The sequence below is a fragment of the Dromiciops gliroides genome, chromosome 1 (genome assembly GCF_019393635.1).
Source record: "Dromiciops gliroides isolate mDroGli1 chromosome 1, mDroGli1.pri, whole genome shotgun sequence".
Taxonomy (NCBI): Eukaryota; Metazoa; Chordata; class Mammalia; order Microbiotheria; family Microbiotheriidae; genus Dromiciops; species Dromiciops gliroides.
The window spans coordinates 108121656-108143201 of record NC_057861.1 but is presented as its reverse complement, the minus strand read 5'-3'; positions in this window follow the sequence as shown (position 1 = coordinate 108143201).

The window sequence follows — 21546 nt, the reverse complement described above, 5'->3', positions numbered from 1 at the left end:
TTAAGAAGCTAGGGTCTAAACAAACAACAAAGAGCTAGGGACTTGCAGTCAGCAGATGCAGTTTTAAATATCAGCTCTGATACTTACTATGTGTATTGTGTCACCAAATCATTCAGTCTCTCTGGGCCTTAGGTGCCTCACCCATAAAATCAAGGGGTTGGACCAAATTACCTCCAATGACCCTTATGGCTTTAGTTCTTTTATCCCATTGGACCTGTAAAGAGCAGCAGGGGACCATTGTGAATGGAATATACCTGAGGCCCTCATCCTAAAGGGCCAGGAAATATAGGCCATATGGCTAATAAGTTCAAATTATACTACACCTTGAAACCCACACATGGAGCCATTTGAACCTATATTCTATGGTCATATTTTCTTACTAGTTGAAAAGGATTGCTGGCACCAAAGACTAGAGCTTAGAAACAGAGGGAAAGGATCCGAACTTCCCACTGGGGCAACCTTCAATGACTCTTCTAATAGAAATGATAATCAACAAGTATTTATTAAACACTACTATGTTCCAGGCACTGTGCTAAGCACAGTAGGGGGTGGGAAGGGGAAGCAAAAAAAAGCCCTTGCCCTCAAGGAATTTACATTCTAATGAGAGAAAACATATACATATATTTTGTTGTTGAGTCATTCCAGCCGTTGCTTGACTTTCCATGACCCCATTTGCGGTTTTCTTGACAAAGATACTGGAATGGTTTGGCATTTCCTTCAGCTCATTTTACAGATGCGAAACTGAGGCAAACAGGTGACTTACCCAGGGTCACCCAGCTAATAAGTGTCTGAGGCCAGATTTGAATTCAGGAAGGTGAGTCTTCTTGATTCCAAGCCCAATGCCCTATCTACTTCAACACCTAGCCTTAGTTAAATAACCAGTGAAGGAGATTAGAATCCCACCAAGCAAAGATCAGCAACTTTTCAGGAATAGAATACCAAGTTGTTGACCTATGTTCTCATTCTGTTTCATGTTGGATTAAGAATGGTCACACACTTTAACAATACCTATCAAAATAGAGCTCTTCTACACATTCCATTGATTAGGGATTCATTTGAATTCATAAATATCTCTTTTTTAAAATGAAAATGCAGTTTAAAGAAATACTAGTCTATACCCTGTGAATTATTTTGATCAGAGAATTGAACTTTTTCTCATAATAGAAATCAAATTTATTTAGTCAGACTCTGAGAATAATAACTTGATTTAGGACAGGTTGGGAGCAGGGCATACTTTGCAGATAACAGACCTTTCTGGGCACTAAGGATTGTGTAGAGGAATCTTTGGAAAACCATGGGGCACCCTAAGGGCACTAGGCATGTACTGAGATGTCTAGGCAAAGAGAGCTTGAGAATGGAGAAGGAAACTGAAAGGGAAGTGCACAGACAAACCAGCTACTATGTAGTATGGCCAAGTGCACAAGAAAATTGTGTAGAATCCAGATATTTTTTAAAATTCGTTATTCTTTTGAAGATTAGACTTTTCAAATGTTTAAGTGCCTGCTATGGCTGACATATATGTGTGTATACATATATATATACACACACACACACACACACACACACACACACATATACACATACACACACAATATGATGCTGTGCTGTCTCCCAACTATATTAGGCACTGAGAAGGACCCAGAAATAAGAGCCTGCCCTCAATTAGATTACATGTCTTGTAGAAGGTAAAATGCAATAACACAGCAAGTGCTAAAGAGAGTGTCCTGGGAGATTTGAGGAAAGAAGAATCACTTCTGGCTTAGAAGAAATGGGATTATGGGGAAGGAATAATGGAGAAGAGAAGATAGAAAGTATGGTACAGTCAAAAGACTGCTGGATTTGGAGTCAGAAGACTTGGGTTCAAATCCCAGCCCTGATACTAGGGAAGTCACATCCTCTCTGGGTCTTCATTTCCTCATCTGTAAAGTGAGAGTTAGACTGTATGGCTTCTAAAAGGCCCTTCCAACCCAAAGTCTATGCACCAAGGCTAGGACTTGATAAGGATTTTAACTCAACAGTGAAGGAATGGGATCTCTATAGGGCATCTATCTAACAGAGACAGCTAGGTGGCTCAGTGGATAGAGCTGGGACTGGAATCAGGAAGACCTGGATTCAAGTCTGGTCTTATCTCAGAGTTTCCTAGCTGTATGACCTTGGGCAAATCACTTAACCTCTATCTCCCTCAGTTTCCCCAACTGCAGGGCTGTTGTGAGAATCAAATGAGATATACTTGTAAAGCACTGAGCACAGTACCTGGCACATAGTAAATATTATATAAACACTTATTTCCTTCCCTTTCCCTCCTCTCCCAATATGTTAGAATCTAGGCAATAAACATTCTTCATTCACTTGAGTTTTCTTGTGTGGATAGACCAGCCAAACTTCTTTGAGTGATTGCAGACCTCTTTCAGGAGGCTCTCTGGTATCTTGGAAATCATAAGATATTGTGTGATCAACACAGTGATATCTGCAAACAGGAGCATGCAGAGGACCTAAATATCCACAAGGAATCCCTGCTCAGCCTGGGCTCTGTGTTGGATCTCTGCTGTCGCAGTAAGCACTTACCTTTGGTGAGCAGACGTCTCCTTGAGTCATTGAACAACGCTTTTTTCTGTTGTTACATCTTCCAAGGAATCCTAAACAGTCTTGGTATATAAATTGGAGACATCTTGCTGTAAAAAACAACAACAACAACAAAAAAACCCCCAAAAACCTAGGGGCAGCTAGGTGGCTCAGTGGATAGAGCACCGACCCTGGAGTCAGGAGGACCTGAGTTCAAATCTGGCCTCAGACACTTAACACTTACTAGCTGTGTGACCCTAGGCAAGTCACTTAACCCCAATTGCCTCACTAAAAAAAAAAAGCCTATAAGACAGCATTTTATCCCAACCAAATCAAACACTGTTTTTATCATCAACAAACCATAAGCACAATGGGGAGCTTATATTCTTTCTGTCTTTCTGCTGATTTTGAGATGGCAAGACATGAGGTACATTGGTGGATATGTCTTGAGAAAACCTGATCGGTCTCTGCTAATGCCTTCATTGAGTATGCCCTCAGTGTATAGGTGATACTCAAAGATTTTGTGTATATGAGAGAGTAGACACGTGGTGGGGCTGGGGTGTAGTGGTGCTCACTATTTTCCTAACATTTTTTTTCATTATTCACCAGGTCTGAGATTTTTCCCACTTCTTTTGTATCTTCCCTTCCATTAAATACCCTGTATACGTTACTTCAGTACCCTCACAATTGCCTTGCCTCCAGTGAGGATCTCCTCTATAAATACTTTGTCCAATCTAACTGCTTTTCCTGTTTTGGTTCTATTGAGTGTTATTTCTACTTCCTCTATAAGCACCTCATGGACTGAAATATAGAAGAGAATAGGATTAATTCCAGAAGAGACTTTATTAATTATCTAATCCAACTCACTAATTTTTGCAGATGGGAAACCCACAAAAATTAAATGGCTTATCTAGAGTCACAGTGTAAGTAGCAAAGGTAGAATTTGAACGCAGGTCAATCAGAAGCAGGGCTCTTGCTCCTATACCATAGGACTTTGCACTATTTGAATAGGAGGTGAGATAATATTCTATTTTAACTACAAATTCCCAACCCATATTCATTTTCTCTCCTCTGGTTAAGATTTCAAGCCTGACTGTCAGCCTGCTGATGTCAGAAACTGCTTGATAGCTAAATGAATTTAAAGCATTAGGTATTTGACTTTTTCTTTTTTCTTTTACAAAGATAGGATTTTAAAAATTCTTCCACCTTTGTGCCCCAAGTTGGACTTGACCCCATGTACCCATGGACCACTCGGGCGTTAGTTCCTTCTCTCCCCCACCCACTTCTCTTTCCATCAGGTGATTTTCATATACTTGCAGTCCAGGGGTCCAGGAGTTGACATACAGGGCAGTTTGCATATTACAATTCTGCTTTTCATGTGGGTTTGCATTTGCATATAATTTAGCCTCTCCTGTCTAGCCACATGACAGATACTGAAACCTGCCTGGTTTTCAGGTCTGGTTAATGAAAGAAAAAAACACATAAACTTCATGCCGTTGGACCATAAAGGTTACATGGTTATCAGAGAGCTGCTGATGGATGATTCACAGAAGTGGACACTGGGCCACCAGCCTAAAAAAAGGTTCCCACAAAGGGCACAGATAATGTCACCAATGATAGTCTATGTCGGGCTGCTCTGCAAACTGAGAGAATGCAATGTGCCTTGGGCTAACTGTAGCTTCTAAAGCACCAGAAATTGCTCTGTGGGGTTTTAGAGAAGCCAGACATGGGCCAACTCCCAAAACAGTTGAAAAATATCTTTTTCTTATCACTCCCCCTCTACACTTAATGATCACTTGCTGAGTTCTTGCTGTGTAAAAGGTATTAAACACTACAGGGTAGGGATGAGGACAAGACTTGTGATTTCACTGGCATGGGGAGCTCCCAGATGAAGAAACTCCCTTTACCAATGAGGGCTGGCACCTTCTCTGCAGCTTATAGTCTTAAAGAATTGACCAGAGCACTGGGAAGTTAAAAGATTTGTGCAGGGTCATCCAGCCTGTATGTGTCAGTTCTCTTCCAAGAACTGCTGTCACAGTCATTTGTGGGGGAGGGGGAGGGAAGAGGGGGTTCCAAATTGCATCCAACACCAAGTGAGGAAGCCAGAAACTCCCAACCTCTCAGGCTCACACAGCTGTCTTTGAGGCTAGAGGTACCATCTTGGGATCACTTTTTGGGTCATCTATATTCTGGGAAAGAAATACAGAGTAGAAGAGGCAGCCAGGGGCCCAAGCTAGAGCCTGCCTAGTCCCAGCCTCTGCCTTAGCTGCCATGTGAGTAGTGGAAGTCCCAGAGAGGGAATACATTACGTGTCATGTACATATACATTACACATCAGGGGGAAAGAGAGATAGGTAGGTGAAGACAGAGAACATATACAGAAATTATCCCTCTTTTTAAACCGAAGGGACCATCCAGGGTTTGTGCTGTGTCATGTCAAAGAGCCAAGTTCTTCAGATTTAAGCACATATTCCCTTGGAAGTAGCCATGCTGCAGCCTCAGCACTGCATTGGAGGTGAAGACCCCATCTTGGAGAAGATGGCCAGCAGCAGGAGATTGAGCCCAAGACCTGCCCTGGATTGTCAGAAAACACAGACCTGACCTGAGTTACCAGCTGTGTGACTCTGGGCTAGTTGCTTAATCCCTTTGCCTCCAAAAGAAGAAGAAGAAGAAGAAGAAGAAGAAGAAGAAGAAGAAGAAGAAGAAGAAGAAGAAGAAGAAGAAGAAGAAGAAGAAGAAGAAGAAGAAGAAGAAGAAGAAGAAGAAGAAGAAGAGGAAGAAGAGGAAGAAGAGGAAGAAGAGGAAGAAGAAGAAAGAAAGAAAGAAAGAAAGAAAGAAAGAAAGAAAGAAAGAAAGAAAGAAAGAAAGAAAGAAAGAAAGAAAGAAAGAAAGGAAGGAAGGAAGGAAGGAAGGAAGGAAGGAAGGAAGGAAGGAAGGAAGGAAGGAAGGAAGGAAGGAAGGAAGGAAGAAAGAAAGAAAAAGAAAGAACAAAGAGGGAATTGTTTGGACAATACAGAGCTGAGGTGAAAGTGAGGTGGATTCAATAATCTTTCAAAATGGATACAAATGAAGAAAATGGGAGTTTTAGAGAAGTCAAATGATTTGATTTTGATCGCGTAGCTGGTAAGTGACAGAGAACTCACATTCAGATTTCCTGTTTCCTGACTGTAAATCTGGTGCTCTTTCTGCTTTACTACACATGAAAACAGGAAAAGCTAAATAACATATAAGTCAGCATAGGCACAATACTAAATGAATGTCTCAAACAGCAAGTGCTATAAAGTTCAGAGGAATGAGGGAGAGAAATGTGAACTTCGGGCATGTGTGAAGGATGCCTTCCTGGAAAAGGTGGCCCTTACTGGGGTTTAATGGAAGGTAGTTACAGTGGAAGGATATTCTAGCCAGGGGGAACTCATAAACAGAGCAAGCATGCATGGGATAAACTTCGTAGGTCATCCAGTCCAACCCTCTCATTTTATAGATTAGCAAACTGAAGCCTAGGGAGGCTAATTGATTTGTCCAGGACTACACAATAATAAATAGCAGAGCCACCATTTAAACCTAGGTTCTCTGACTCCAAATCCAATGTCGTCGATTTTGTTCCCACAAAACCACAGAATGCAAATAAAGACCAGCTGTATACCTACTGGTCTAACATCAAATATGTAAAGAAGAGAAGTAGAAGATAAGGTTGGAGGAGTAGATTGTGGTCAGGTAGTAGAGAGCCTTGAATGCAAGGAAAATATTCACTTACTACCACAGACCATGTAGTACCACAGGAAACAATGTAAATTGAAACAAAAAATACGCATTTTACTGCTGGTTAAGGAAGAAAACCAACCAGCTCAAAACAGAAATGTGGAAATAGAGAAACAAGGACAATGCCAAACCACTCCCTCCCTCCCTCCTTCCATCAATTGCACTTTCCAGTCCTACACGCATATGTCTGAGCACAAATGAAGGAAGTCGCACAACCATGCTGACTGGGTCCATCTATTACAGATTGGTTATGTTATCTCCACTGGGCCTTCCCTGCTGCTTGCAAATTATTTTACTCTTTGTAATAATGACGATAGCTAACACGTATATAGTGTTTACTATGTTCCAGGCACTGGGCTAAACATATTACGATTATTGTCTCATTTGATCTCCACAACTCTGAGAGATGGGTGCTATTATTATCCCTATTTTTACAGATGAGGAAACTGAGGCAAAACAGAGGTTAAGTGACTTGCTTAGAGTCACACACTTAATAAAGATCTGATGCCAAATTTGAACTCAGTTCTTCCTGACTTCAGGTTTGGCACTCTGAACAAACTGACTGACTTTCTATATAAACCTTCTCTCTTCTCCTTAAGCTGATTATGCCATTTCTTCCTCATTATAAAAATAGGCCTAGATTTTCCTCTATTTTCTTACCTTCCATTTACTCCTCAACCCCTTGTGATCTGGTTCTGAAAGAGACTAGTAGGATAAGTCATACAGCTGATAAATGCAAGAGGCAATATTTGAACCTGGGTCTTCTAGACTCAGAAGTGTGCTGGGGCCAATTTGTACCGTTCTGTGAGAGCAGATTGTTAAATATTCCCCATTTTATGCCTCTGAGGTATAAATCTATGACTCAGAAAATGGAAAATACTTGAAAGCAGGACTTGATTTGTTATTTTGTTGATTGTCTAGACTTAAGAAAGTGATGGAGAAAATGTTACTAATGTGGATTATATTTAAAAGTGTGTCCTGCGGGGCAGCTAGGTGGTGCAGTGGATAAAGTTCCAGCCCTGGATTCAGGAGGACCTGAGTTCAAATCCGGCCTCAGACACTTAACACTTACTAGCTGTGTGACCCTAGGCAAGTCACTTTACCCCAACTGCCTCACTAAAAAGCAAAACAAAACAAAAGTGTGTCCTGCATACACCCCCCCCCCAAAGAGCTGGTTGTTAAAATTTTACTAGCACACCCCTGACTTCAATCTCAACAACCTATTCACTGGACCTTCATGATTCTTCCATCATTATTACAGAAAAGAAATCTCAGTGGAAGTTGGAAAGACAATTGCAGATTTGCTTTGACTTTAGAAGTGCATGAGACCCTTTGACCCAGCAATACCATTACTAGGTCTATATGCCAAAGAGATCATAAAAAAGGGGAAAGGACCCACATGTACAAAAAATATTTATAGCTGCTCTTTTTGTGGTGGCAAGGAATTGGAAATTGAGGGGATGCCCATTAAGTGGGGAATGGCTGAACAAGTTGTGGTATATGAATGTAATGGAATTCTATTGTGCTGTAAGAAACAATGAGCAGGAGGAGTTCGGAGAAACCTTGAAGGGCTTGCATGAACTGATGATGAGTGAGATGAGCAGAACCAGAAGGACATTGTACACATTATCATCAACATTGAGTGTTGATCTACTGTGATGGACTATATTCTTCTCACCAATTCAATGGTACAGAAGAGCTCCAGGGGACTCATAATGGAAGGGGATCTCCAAATCCAGAAAAAAAAAGAATTGTGGAATATAGATGCTGATTGAACCATACTATTTCTTTTGTTTTTGATGCTGTTGTTTCTCTATTTTGAGGTTTTTCCTCATTGCTCTGATTCTTCTCTTATAACATGACTAATGCAGAAATATGTTTAATGTTATTATATATATATATATATAATATATATATATATATATATATATATATATAACCTATATCAGATTACCTGCTGTCTAGGGGAGGGGGGGGAGGGAGGGGAGGGAGGGAGAAAAATCTGAAATTAGAAAACTGGTATAAACAAATGTTGAGAATTATCTTTACATGTAATTGGGAAAAAATAAAATACTTTTATCAGAAAAAAAATTTAATTTAATTTTTAAAAGTGCATGAGATTAGTTTCCTAAGTATTTCTTTTCTATGAAACCCATGAAAAACAAATTTAGGTGTAGCTGAGTTTTTCTACAATGGTGCTTCACCCCCTTTGGGAGCAGAGGAAGTCACAAAAGTTTCTACCGAGGTGAAACAGATGGGTGAGCCACTGGGAAGGTGATGGGATCTGGGTGTGGGTGTGCAGGACTCTAGAATTCTGATTTCTTTTTCTTTTTTCTTTTTTTGCCTTTGAGAGTCACTTCCTGCTCAGCCATTTACAGAGCACAGAGAGAAAAGGGAAGTGTAGCATCAAGAGGGAGGCCCCCTACCTAATAGGTGGGTACACACCAGCTGAATGGGGGGTGCCTCCTATATTACTAGTTCTCCATGCTTCCTATCTGTTATGACCGAATGAAGAACTCTGGGAAAACCAGTACATGGAGGTGAGATGCACCCTAGACCTAGAAGTGAGGACTAGCACATGGCTATAGTGACTTCAGTGACTGTATCTTATAAATATGTAGGGGTCATTGATTGAAGGGAAATTCCAGATTGAAGATGAGGCAGTAACCACGTATTTTTCTTGAATGTTCTAATAATTTGGAGCTGCATTTCATCATCCCCCAGGTCTGATACAAAATCCTGCCAACATGGGTTTTATTCGCTCTCTCCTACCCAACACACACACACGGCTTGTTGAAGCTTGAGGCTCAAGCATGCACACCAAAGAGGTTCATGCATGTATACAGGAGAAGTTCAGGAAGACTTACCATTTGGGTGGCCTGAATGTAGTGACCCTTAATGGACAAACCACTTTTTAATAAGTGTAAGAATTAGGCTACCAACCCACATCTCCTGAATCTAGGTCCAACATGCTTTCTACTATGGTTTACTATGTGTCACAGCCCAAATGACTCAATGCAGCCCAGGACCCAAGGCCAGAACATTTTCACTGGCCTTGACTATTTTCAGTGGGGCAGGATAGACAAAGAAAAACATTCTGGTGGTTTAAGTCAATTTACCCGGGAGTATTGAATTGCTCAAAGTGCTCTGTCACTTCTGACAGACAGCCATGAGGTGTTGGTCCCTGTTTCAGGAAGTAAAAAAGGCCTGACAAGGTAAAAGGCAGAGTGGAATTAGTATTAGATTTTGCCATCAGTTTTGCATTCCAAAACCTGCCTCTGACCTTGGACAATTTATTTCTCTCTGAATCTTAGGTTCCTGAGTTATAACAGTAGCCTCGATGTAGCATTTTAATGTTTGCAAAGCACTTTACATATTTTTTCCCATTTGATCCTTACAACAACCCTGCTTGGGAGGTGACTATTATCATCTCCATTTTACAGATGAATAAACTGAGATAGAGAGAAGTTAAGCAATTTACTCAGTCTCACACAACTACTAAATGTCTGGAGAAGATCTTTCCTGATTTCAAGTCCAGAGCTCTATCTACCTTGGCACCAATTCAGCTGCTCCTGCTTTTGGGGGGCAGTTAGTTGGCATAGTTGATAGAGCTTTTTACTGGGAGTCAGGAAGACCCAAGTTCAAATCTGGCTTTAGACACACTTCCTAGTTGAGTGACCCTGGGCAAGTCACTTAACTGTTATCTGCCTTTGTTTCCTCATCTGTAAAACAAGGATAATTATAGCACCTACCTCCCAGGGTTGTTATGAGAATCAAATGAGACAATAATTGTATAGCACTTAGCACAGTATCTGGTACATAGTAAGTGCTCTATAAATGTTAGCTATTATTAAGCACTTACCACATGCCAAGTACTGTGCTAAGAGCTGGGAATACAAATACAAGAAATACCTCATGGAATTATGGTTAAATTGGAGAACATATAAGGAGACACTAAAAGAGGAAGAGCCCAGTGATACAATTAATAGAGTGGCAGGTCTGGAGGCAAGAAGACTCATCTTCCTGATTACAAATCTGGTCTCAGATACTTACTAGTTACGTGACTCTGGGCAAGTCACTTCACCATGTCTGCCTCAATTTCTTCATCTGGAAAATGGGCCGGAGAAGGAAATGGCAAACCAATCTAGTATCTTTGCTGAGAAAACCCCAAATGCAGTCGCAAAGTGTAGGACACAACTGAAAATGACTGAACAATGACAATAAAAAGGAGAAAGAAGGAAGGGGTGGGTATATGTGGCATGACATGAAGCACTTTGTATTAGAAGCCTGGGCCCCCAAGATCAGACTAAAGAGAGGGCATAGCTGGAGTGGTTTGGAAGTGAATAAGGGATTTGGGCTTTTTAACAACTCCTATTTTTGAAGGTTTACAAAGTACTGTAACAATTCACATCAGGTAGGATGGCCACGGATTATCTTCGGCCCCCTTCTGGCTATAGATTGGACCTGGGATTTCATTAGCACACAGACCACTCCTCAGTGTAAATCCATCCCTTCTCTGCCACTTATACTCCCATCACGCAGATTACAGAGGTAAAGTGACTAGCCCAGGATCATATAGCTAGAACTTGTCAAAGGTAGGTCTCTATCTATTATACTAGATTGCCTCTTCTATCCTCATTCTGGGAATTGAGGCTGTATATTCTTTAGCAGAGCCAGGCCAAAGCTAGATGGGTTTTTGGACTCCAGAATCAAGGCACTTTCCACACCACCTCTTGTTGTACCGCTCTGCCTAGCCAATCTCTAAAACCCCTTAAACTTCTAAGTCCTAGAATCCTTTCTTTCCCCGTGTTCCCATACGACCTTCCAAATCCCAAAGCCAGGTGCTTTGCTGGGTTCTAGGCTATTGAGGTGAAACAAGCATCTTTTCTTTCTGGCAGACAGAGATCAACTGGCACTGAGCTTGGGCTCCTAGCAGCCTCCCTAAACAGAAACCTGATGTAGAATATAAATAAAATTAAATGGGGGCACTTGCTGAAATCCATTAGCCAGCCATCAGTCTCTGGAATTGGGATGTGAGAAGGGATGGATGATATCACAGGCCAAGAAATAACTCTTGCTTGGCTGCATGTTTGGGGCTGCCTCTATTTTTGGCTGTGCGATTCCCCACTCTCGTAATCCATCCTTATTTAGGGCCATCTGTTTTAGGTAGTAATCCCAGTCACCAGGCTGAGGCAACGCTTTTCTCTAACAATCTCACTGTGCTAGTCATTGTTAGCAACGTGATGCACTGGGATCAGCTTTGTTCTGTTCTATTTACTAATTCCAAGCACAAGATGGTGGCCCTGGTAGGTGCTTAGGACACATATTTTCAATTGAATTGAATTTGATTTGTAACATACATGGATGACAGAAAGTCCAAGACTCAACAACCAACATTTACAACAACCTGCCTTCCAAGCCTGACTGCTGCTTATAACTTGTGACTTCCAACTAGTTACTTCAACTCTCTGGACCTCAGTTTCCACAGCTACAAAATGAAAGGGTTGACTTAGACTTTTAATATTCCTTAATAGTTTTTGTTTGTTTTTTTAGTGAGGTAATTGGGGTTAAATGACTTGCCCAGGGTCACACAGCTAGTAAGTGTTAAGTGTCTGAGGCTGAATTTGAACTCAGGTCCTCCTGACTCCAGGGCTGGTGCTCTATCCACTGCGCCATCTAGCTGCCCCAATATTCTTTAATATTTTAATTCCTACAATCATAAGACATTAGATTTAGATCTGGAAGTGACCTCAGAGGCCATCTAAGCCTAACTCCTTATTTTACATATGAGGAAACTGAGGCTCAGAGAAATTAAATGTCTTGCCCAAGGTCACACAATAGCAGAGGCACCTATGATTCAAATTCAATAACCATTTATTAGATGACTACTACATATAAAATACAGTAATCCTTCAGTCTGATTCCTCCCATTGAAAGTACCTACCTCCCTTTTAATTACTTTAAATATATTGTATATGCATTTTGTATATAACACATGTGAACATGTTGTCTCTCCCTTCCACTATAGGCAGGGACTGTCTCATTTTTGTTTTCCTAGCTCCAAAGTGGAACAATGCCTGCCATAAAACAGGTGCTTAATAAATGCTTGTTTACTGATTGATTGATTGACTGGCTCCCTATTACCTTTAGGCTAACATACAAATTTCTGAGTTTGATGTTTATTTCAATCTGTTTTTTTTTTTCTTTTCATGAGGCAATTGGGGTTAAGTGACTTGCCCAGGGTCACACAGCTAAGAAGTGTCAAGTGTCTGAGGCTAGATTTGAACTCAGGACCTCCTGACTCCAGGACCAGTGCTCTATCTACTGAACCACCTAGCCGCCCCTGAGTTTGATATTTAAAGCCCTTCACACACTCTAGGTTCCAGCCAAAAGATTCCATTGGCTATTCCCTTACACAATGTTCCATCCACTATCTGGAATGCTTGCCTCCCTCCCCTTGGCCCCTTCAAGGTTCCATGCCCTTTCTGGTTATTATGTTACGTATATTATTTATCTGGCTCAGAGGAAATTTGATATGGTAGCTAAAGAGCTGTCTTTGCCATCAGGAAGACCTGAGTCCAATCCCACACCTAAAACCCATTGACTCCTTCCATACTAGACAAGTGATTTAATCTCTCAGGGCCTTGGGGCAACTGTAAGATTATAAATTGCACAATAGTTGACATGTGTATTGGTAAAGGGAATTTTCTCACCAGGAGTTCCCTATGACATCATAGGTCCAGACAAAATATGTGGGTGTCTGTACGTGTACATATTCATATATACTCACATGTATAGTGTCCTCTCTCCCCATTAAATGAGATAATATTTGTAAAACACTTAGCACAATGCCTTGCTCTAGGCTATATTTATTCCCTTCACCTTTTCCTCAGTTAAAAAAAAAAAAAAGAAAGAAAAGAAAACTCCTTATTGGGAAGGTACTATTTCATTTTAGTCTTTAGACTACATTTAAAAGATACTTGTTGAATCAAGCACTTACCAAGACCAAAACTGGGGGAAGGAAGAGAGGAGGAAGTCAAACATTTATTAAGGGATTACAATATGTCAGGCACTGTGCTGAACACTGTATTTGATCCTTACAATAATCCTGTGAAGTAGGTGCTACTTTTGTTGTTTTTCAGTCATTTCAGTCATGTCTGACTCTTCATTACCCCATTTGAGGTTTTCTTGGCAAAGATACTGGAGTGGTTTGCTATTTCCTTCTCCAGCTCATTTGAGAGATGAGGAAACTGAGGCAAACTGGCTTAAGTGACTTGCCCAGGGTCAGTCACAGAGCTAGTCAGTGTCTGAGGCTAGATTTAAACTCAGACCTTTCTTTCTTGACATAAATCTGGGATGACAGAATCAGGAAACAAAAATATCTTAATGGCTTGGTAAATTGGGCAGGATAAAATTATATTAAATTTAATAGGAAGAAATGTAAAATTTTTATCCTCAAGCTTTAAATTTTAAAAGCATAAGATTCATGGGGCTTTGTTGGGCAGCAGTTTGTCTGAAAAAAGATTTTGGGGTTTCTGTGGTTCATATGATCACTTAGGGTCAACGGTATCAAATAATGGGCAAAATAAGCAATTGGGACCTTAGGCTGCATTAAGAGAGACCTGGTTTCCCAGAATAAGGAAGGGGCAGTCCCTCTGAACTCTTCCCTGGTCAGATCACATCTGCCTAGAGTATTGTGTTCAATAGTGGACAGCCCAGTTTAGAATGGATGTTGATAAACTAGAGGGTTTTCAAAGGAGGAGGACCAAGCAGAATGTTTAAGTACCTCCAGGCCAGGGTATGTAAAGACTGGAATTGTTAATGCCTCCTGATGAAGATTATCTTGTATCTATACTATACCTTGCACAAATCTATGGCCTAATAATGAAAGCTATCCAAATCTGAATGACCTGCCTCAGGAGATAGGGGGTCACTCCCTCAAAACCCCATTCCTCCCCCCAAACCCCTCCAATTGAAGTCTTCAAGAAAAGACTGGATGGCCATTTACTAAGTAAGTTATAGTCTGGATTCTGTGATTCTGAGAACCTAGATCTCCAAAGTCCCATCCCATTTTTCCCTTTGCTAAGGACATTTGGGAGACATCAATTCAGCTTGAGTAAAGGCTGCATATAGAGGACTGATGGGTAATTAAAATGTTTGGAGGGATAAAAGTGTAGCCCTACTCACATACTTTGGGCAGTGGATAGGGAACCAGGCCTAGAGTCAGGAAAACTCATCTTCCTGAGTTCAAATCTTGTCTCATATACTAACTATGTGCCTCTGGGTAAATCATTTAACCCCATTTGCCTCAATTTCCTCATCTGTAAGTTGAGCTGGAAAAGGAAATGGAAAACTACTTCAGTATCTTTTCCAAGAAAACCCCAAATTGGGTCACAGAAGAATTGGATATGACTAAACAACCACCACATAATGTGACGAAGGAATTCTGTGGGCAGGGGGACAGAGTTGTCATTTTATTGCAGTGGTGCTGTGTTTGGGTTAAGAGGGCCATTTGAGCAATTTGGGACTTACTGAGAGACAGACCAAGAAGAGAGAGGAGAAACTATTCAAGCCAGACCAGATGTGCACTGCTGGCCAACCATTCATCAGAGTGAATAAATGACCTCCCCTCCCCAGAGAAGTATTAAATTCCTTCCTCAGTTTGTCAGTAGGGCTACAGGTGGACTTTGATATGAGGACAGATGAGGAAAACTAGGATCCTTCCAGCCTGAAAAGGATAAGACAGAGAAGAGGCATAGATGAAAAACATGAAGTTGTGAATGTCATCAAAAGGTAAACACCAACATAGAGAAAAGCCCCCTGCCCTGAAACTTGATGAGATAAGGTTAGAACAAATAAGAGCAAGTACTGCTTCACCAAGTGGCAACACACCTATGGAATGATTCATTATTCTAAGAGGTGCTATTGGCAGGAAATAATGACTGTAGTAGCTTAAAACTGAACTAAGACTTTTGGGACATACTCCATAAAAGGATTGATTCTAAAGGGGTTTGGAAAAATTTATGAGTAACAGAGACAGAGGATGACTATGAAAAAAACCTACCTAGTTTTGAAGTTTGAGGTACTAGGCATTTCCCCCTGGGGCTTCTATTAGCAAATGAATATTAAGTTGCATAAACCATAAGTCTGACCAATATGGTAATTCCATTGTTTCTATCTGCCTATAGATTCTCTTCCTTCCCTAAATTCCCCTAGCACTTACTCAAATTCTTGTTACCCTAAGAACTTCCTCCAATGACACAAAACAGATCCTTTTCAACTTCAAGATTGTGTGGTTCTGTGAAACCCCTCCACACCTTAATAGGTAATGTTTTGAGTGGCTATGTCTTTTTAAAAAAATCATCTGCTGGCCATTTCTCTAACAATGGCCCTTTTTACACTTAAGCAGACTTTTCTTGAGATGACAGAGTCCATCCTCAAAACTATTGAAAATGGGTTATCTTGGGCTCTGCTACCCTAACCTTTGATAAGGTCATCCTTACACTACTTCCTACAGAACTTGATGGAGAATATTGCCTTGTATATTGTATTATGGCTTGTTTCATGTGTATATCTTACCTCCCTGGCTATATTATAAATTTGTGGAGCATAAGAATTACATTTCCCAAAATCAAAGCATCTCAGAGTCAAGAACTTCAGAAACCACCTATTCTTTTCTATAACGTCTCCAACAAGTAGTCATTTAGCCTTTTCTTTGAAGACCTCTAATGAAAGGGAAATTGCCATCATCTTACTTTCTGGGCTCCAGCCCTGATTCTCAGGACTCTCTCCACTGAGCCATAGAAACCTTCTCACCCTGGAAGCTCACTCCACCCCTGTGGCCCCTTCCTCCCACAGGTTGGTTCCTCCCATAATTACCATTTTAAGGAGAGTACCCAAGTCCCTTCCTCTGATTGATTTTGTTGTTGTTCAGTCATTTTGAGTCGTGTCTGACTCTAAGTATCTGAGGCTGGATTTGAATTCAGGAAGATGAGTCTTCCTGACTGCAGGCCCAGTGCTTTACCTACTTCACCACCTAGCTGCCCCTCTCATTGGTTGGTTCCTCCTAAAACTTCTATTTTTAAGGAAAGTGCTCAAGTTCCTCCTATAGCTACCATTTTAAGTAAAGTTCCCGAGCTAATCATATTTTCATTCCTCCCTAGATTCTACTCCTAACTCTCTGGACTTTCTCCAATATCTCCATCCCCTTGCTTTCCAACATCCATTTACATACTGTCTTCCCCCATTAGAATGCAAACTCCCTGAGAGCCAGCTCTTTATTTCTTTTAATAGTATTTTATTTTTTCCAATTACACGTAAAGACAATTGTCAATATTCATTTTTGAAAGATTTTGCGTTCCAAATTTTCCTTCCTCCCTCCATTCCCCAAGATGACAAGCAATCTGACATAAATTATACATGTGCAATCATGTAAAACATATCATGTTATTGATAAAGGCCTCATTTCTCAAATATGTAGAGAACTGAGTCAAATTTATAAAAATACAAGTCATTCCCCAATTGATAAATGGTCAAAGGTTATGAACAGGCAGTTTTCAGACAAAGAAGTCAAAGCTATCTATGGTCACATGAAAAAATGCTCTAAATCACTAATGATCAGAGAAATGCAAATTAAAACAACTCTGAGGTACCACCCGGCACCTATCAGAGTGGGAATATAACAAAAAAGGAAAATGTTGGATGTTGGAAGGGATGTGGAAAAACTAGAAGGCTAATCTACTGTTGGTGGAGTTGTGAACTAATCCAACCATTCTGGAGAACAATTTGGAACTATGCCCCAAAGCTATAAAACTGAATACCTTTGATCCAGCAATACCACTGCTAGGTTTGTATAACAAATACATTCCAAAAAAGAGAAAAAGACCTATTTGTACAAAATTATTTATAGCAGCTCTTTTTATGGTGACTAAGAATTGAAAATCAAAGGAATGCCCATCAGCTGGGAAATGGCTAAACAGGCCATATATGATTGTAATGGAATATTATTGTGCTATAAGAAATGACAAGCAGGATGATTTCATAAGGTCTGGAAAGACTTATATGAACTAATGTATAGTGAAGTAAGCAGAACCAGGACAATGTTGTGCCCAGTGATAGCAATATTGTTAGATGAACTGTGAATGACTTAACTATTCTCAGCAATACAATGATCCAAGACAATCCCAAAGGACTAATGATGAACATACTATCCACCTCCAAAGAAAGAACTGTATTGATTGAATACAGACTAAAGCATGCTATTTCACTTTTTTTTTCATTTTTCCCTTTTATTTGAGTTTTCATGCAAAATAATATGGAAATGTTTTATATAATTGTACATGTATAACCTATATCTGACTGTTTACTGCCTCAGGGAGTAGAAAGGGGAAGGAGGGAAAATAGGAAGGGATAGAATTTGGAACTAAAAACTTAAAATAAAATGTTTTTTTTTTAATTAAAAAAAGTTACAAAAGAAGAAATGGAACAAAAGGGGAAAATCATGAAAAAATGAAAATAGCATCCTATTCAATCTGCATTCAGACTCCATCAGTTCTTTTTTTGTTGTTTTTTTGTTTTTTGCAGGGCAATGAGGGTTAAGTAACTTGCCCAAGGTCACACAGCTAGTAAGTGTCAAGTGTTTGAAGCCGGATTTGAACTCAGGTCCTCCTGAATCCAGGGCCGGTGCTTTATCCACTGTGCCAACTAGCTGCCCCTCCATCAGTTCTTTCTCTGGATGTAGATAGCATTTTCCATCATGGCATTGGCCTCCTGTCTATCTCATAAACAAGATACTCCAATCTCTCAATTTCAGGGATTTTCTTTGATTATCAACAATTTTATTGAGGAAAAAATGTCCCAAACCATTAATAATGAGAGAAATGTAAATTAAAATTCTGAAGTTCTACTTCACACCCATCAAATCAGTAAAGACCCCAAAATACCAAAATTTGAAGGAGCTGTGGAAGAATAGGGTCACTTACTGTACCCTATGTATAGCTATGAAATGATGGGACTATTATGGAAAGCAATTTGTAGAAACTAAACTAGTCATACTCTTTGACCAAGCACTACCATTACTTGAAGTACAGATATTGAAGTAAGAAGGAAAAGACCCACATGTACAAAAATGTTCAAAGCAGCACATTTTGTTGAACTATTTGGAGAAAAATCATGGTATATGAAAGTAAAAGAATAATATTATATTGTAAGAAATGATGCAGGGGCAGCTAGGTGCCACAGTGGATAAAGCACTGGCCCTGGATTCAGGAAGACCTGAGTTCAAATCCGGCCTCAGATACTTGAAATTTACTACTAGCTGTGTGATCCTGGGCAAGTCATTTAACCCTCATTGCCCCGACCAAAATAAATATCAATCAATCAATCAGTCAATCAATCAATAGATAGATAGATAGATAAATAAATAAATGATGCAATGGATAGATTCATTAAATCTCATCTAAAGGGAAGACTTGTATGAACTGATGCAGAGTGAAGTGAGAAGAACCAGAATAGTTTATACAATTACTACACTATTGTAAAGAAAAACAACTTTGAAAGACTAAATGACACTGATTGTCACTTATCAAGAGCAACAATCTATCATGATTCCCGAGAACTGATGACCAAGTATACTTCCCACTGGTTGATAGGGAGGTAATAGACTAGAGGTTTAGAATGAGATATACATTTTCATACATGGTCAATATATGGTTTTCTTGGGGACAGCTAGGTGGCACAGTGGATAAAGCACTGGCCCTGGATTCAGGAGGACCTGAGTTCAAATCCGGCCTCAGACACTTGACACTTACTAGCTGTGTGACCCTGGGCAAGTCACTTAACCCTCATTGCCCCATCAAAAAAACAAAGACAAACCCCCCCCCAAATATATGATTTTCTTTTGTTTTACTGTGTTTATTTGTTACAAAGTAGGTTTTTTTAAAAAAAATTGAAGGGTAATGGTAGCGGAATGGGGGTGAAGGGAGTACAGGAAAAATGCTTTAACCTCTCTGTACCCAGGAAACTTGCTAAAAGTTGCTGAACTGCATTGGTAAAGGGAATGTTTTCCTGGATATACCCATGAAGTCAATAGGTACAGACAGAAAAGTTGTTATTATTAAAATACTGAAAGGCAGAGTCTTCAAGCAAATGAAAGTTCTGCATTTCATAATTATATTAAAATGCTGCAGACATAGAGAATTGTCTTGTATTTCAGTGACTACATCGCCAGGAGTCATTGACAGGAAGCTGAAATCTAGCACTGTCAGTTTAATCTAGATGGGGTTTAAATAGGTCATTTTGGAGTCACCAGGAAACTGTGTCTGCATGAAATGAGCACTTCAATTATAAAGTGATTTTCAGCTGTGCAGAGTCTGAATCAATCTTCTTGTTGTTTTTCAGCCACTTAACTCGAAAGATTCCTTCCTTGTCACCTCAAAATTCTGGTTCATTTTATGTCACCTTGTTGAGTAATGTGACTGTGTCTCCCTATAGAAAAACGTGTCTCAGAAGCTTTGAGACTTCATTGTAACACAATTAGACTCGACTTATCACAGGAAAAAAAACCCCTCCATATTCCATGAAGGGTGGGTTTTTTTTTCTGCTATCGGCAATATGTGCATTTATTCTCCCTTCTTTGTAGAAGTGGGAGACTATGAGTGTGAACACTATGTAATGTCAGACTTGATTGAGACATTGGCAAGTTTTGCTGAACTATTCTTTATTTCCTTTTTCATTCTAAGCACTGGTCCTGCTCTCCAGAATGGCCTTTATACTTATGATCAATCCTTGTAACCTCTATGGAGAATGGATTTGTTATCTTCATCACCACAACCACTGCTGGCAAGTAAGCCCAAGAACCCAGAGAACGATAGTGTTCTCCAGACCCTGATTCTGTTTCCAGCTCAATACCCTCAGCCATCATCCAGGGGAGCAACTTTGTGGAGTGGGAGAAAAGCAGTCCCGTCATCTTCTGACCAACTGCCACCCACAGAGCACACAAGTCAGCTCCACTAACGCACATGGAGGGGGAGACAGAAGGGAGCATATACCAGACAAGTAAGACCACCATCTTCTCCTCCCCCTAGACCCTGATGAGAACAGCCCAGAACTCTGAGCACAAGAGCCCCAGCTGTGGCAGTGCCCCATAGCTCCCTGGCCCTGTTTCCAGCCCAGCTCCCATAGCCACTATCCAGGGCATCAACCCTTATGGAGATGCAACCTGGGAACTGCTTCTACACGTGCTGCCCCAAACCCCACCCTGACTTCTCAATGGCCACAACTCCTGAAGACTTGGAAAAGAAAGTTTCTGTCATCAGATTCCTTGACACAGTCAGATGGTTCAATATCAAAAATGGATATGGTTCAGAGGAAATAGCACTGGGGCAGCTAGATGGCACAGTGGATAAAGCACCAGCTCTGGATTCAGGAGGACCTGAGTTCAAATCCTGCCTCAGACACTTGACACTAGCTGTGTGACCCTGGGCAAGTCACTTAACCCCAAATGCCTCAACAAAAAAAAAGAAAGAAAGAAAGAAAAAAAAATGTATGACGGTTTATGTAATGGGGAAAACAGATGAGCCTCTCCCCACCCCCAGTCTTTGGGACCCTGGGTTGTTTATAGTGGGCCCTATGTGTTCATCACTGGAGGGATTGATGTAGTAAACCTTGGGTGGTCCCTTGGTCTCACTCATAACTTTCTGGTCCCAGAGCCAGGAAGAGATAGTCACTCAGTAGACCTTTGAAATGAGCCATTCTACCCCGTAGAGCTCTTCTCTTCTCACTCTCTTGGAATATATGGCATGTAATGGTTTTTCTCTGGGACTTTCCATGAGGGGCAGGCCCTGACCCTCACAAAAATGACAATGGCTCGCCTAGGGCACCTGGAGCCTGTTATGTGAGCCCAGGTTGGGATGTCAAGGCTACAATTCCTTCGTCTACTTTGATGACTGAGCATCAAGCCTGGAACAGATCCCTTAGCAGGTAGACTTTTTCGGCATGGCTGCCTTGGGAGTTCCTATGACCCTTAATCAGTGCCTGCTACAACACGGAAAGGAGGTCCTCCCTCCCCCTCTACTCATCCCTGGTCTGGGGGACCAGAAGCCTTTTGACTTTGAGGAGGCTCTTCAGAGAGGGCAGTACCAAGGCAGAGGGGAGATGCCAATGGACACATCCCACAAAATGCTTCAGGTTTTGATATTGTAAGCATTAGCCGCCTGAGAGAATGAT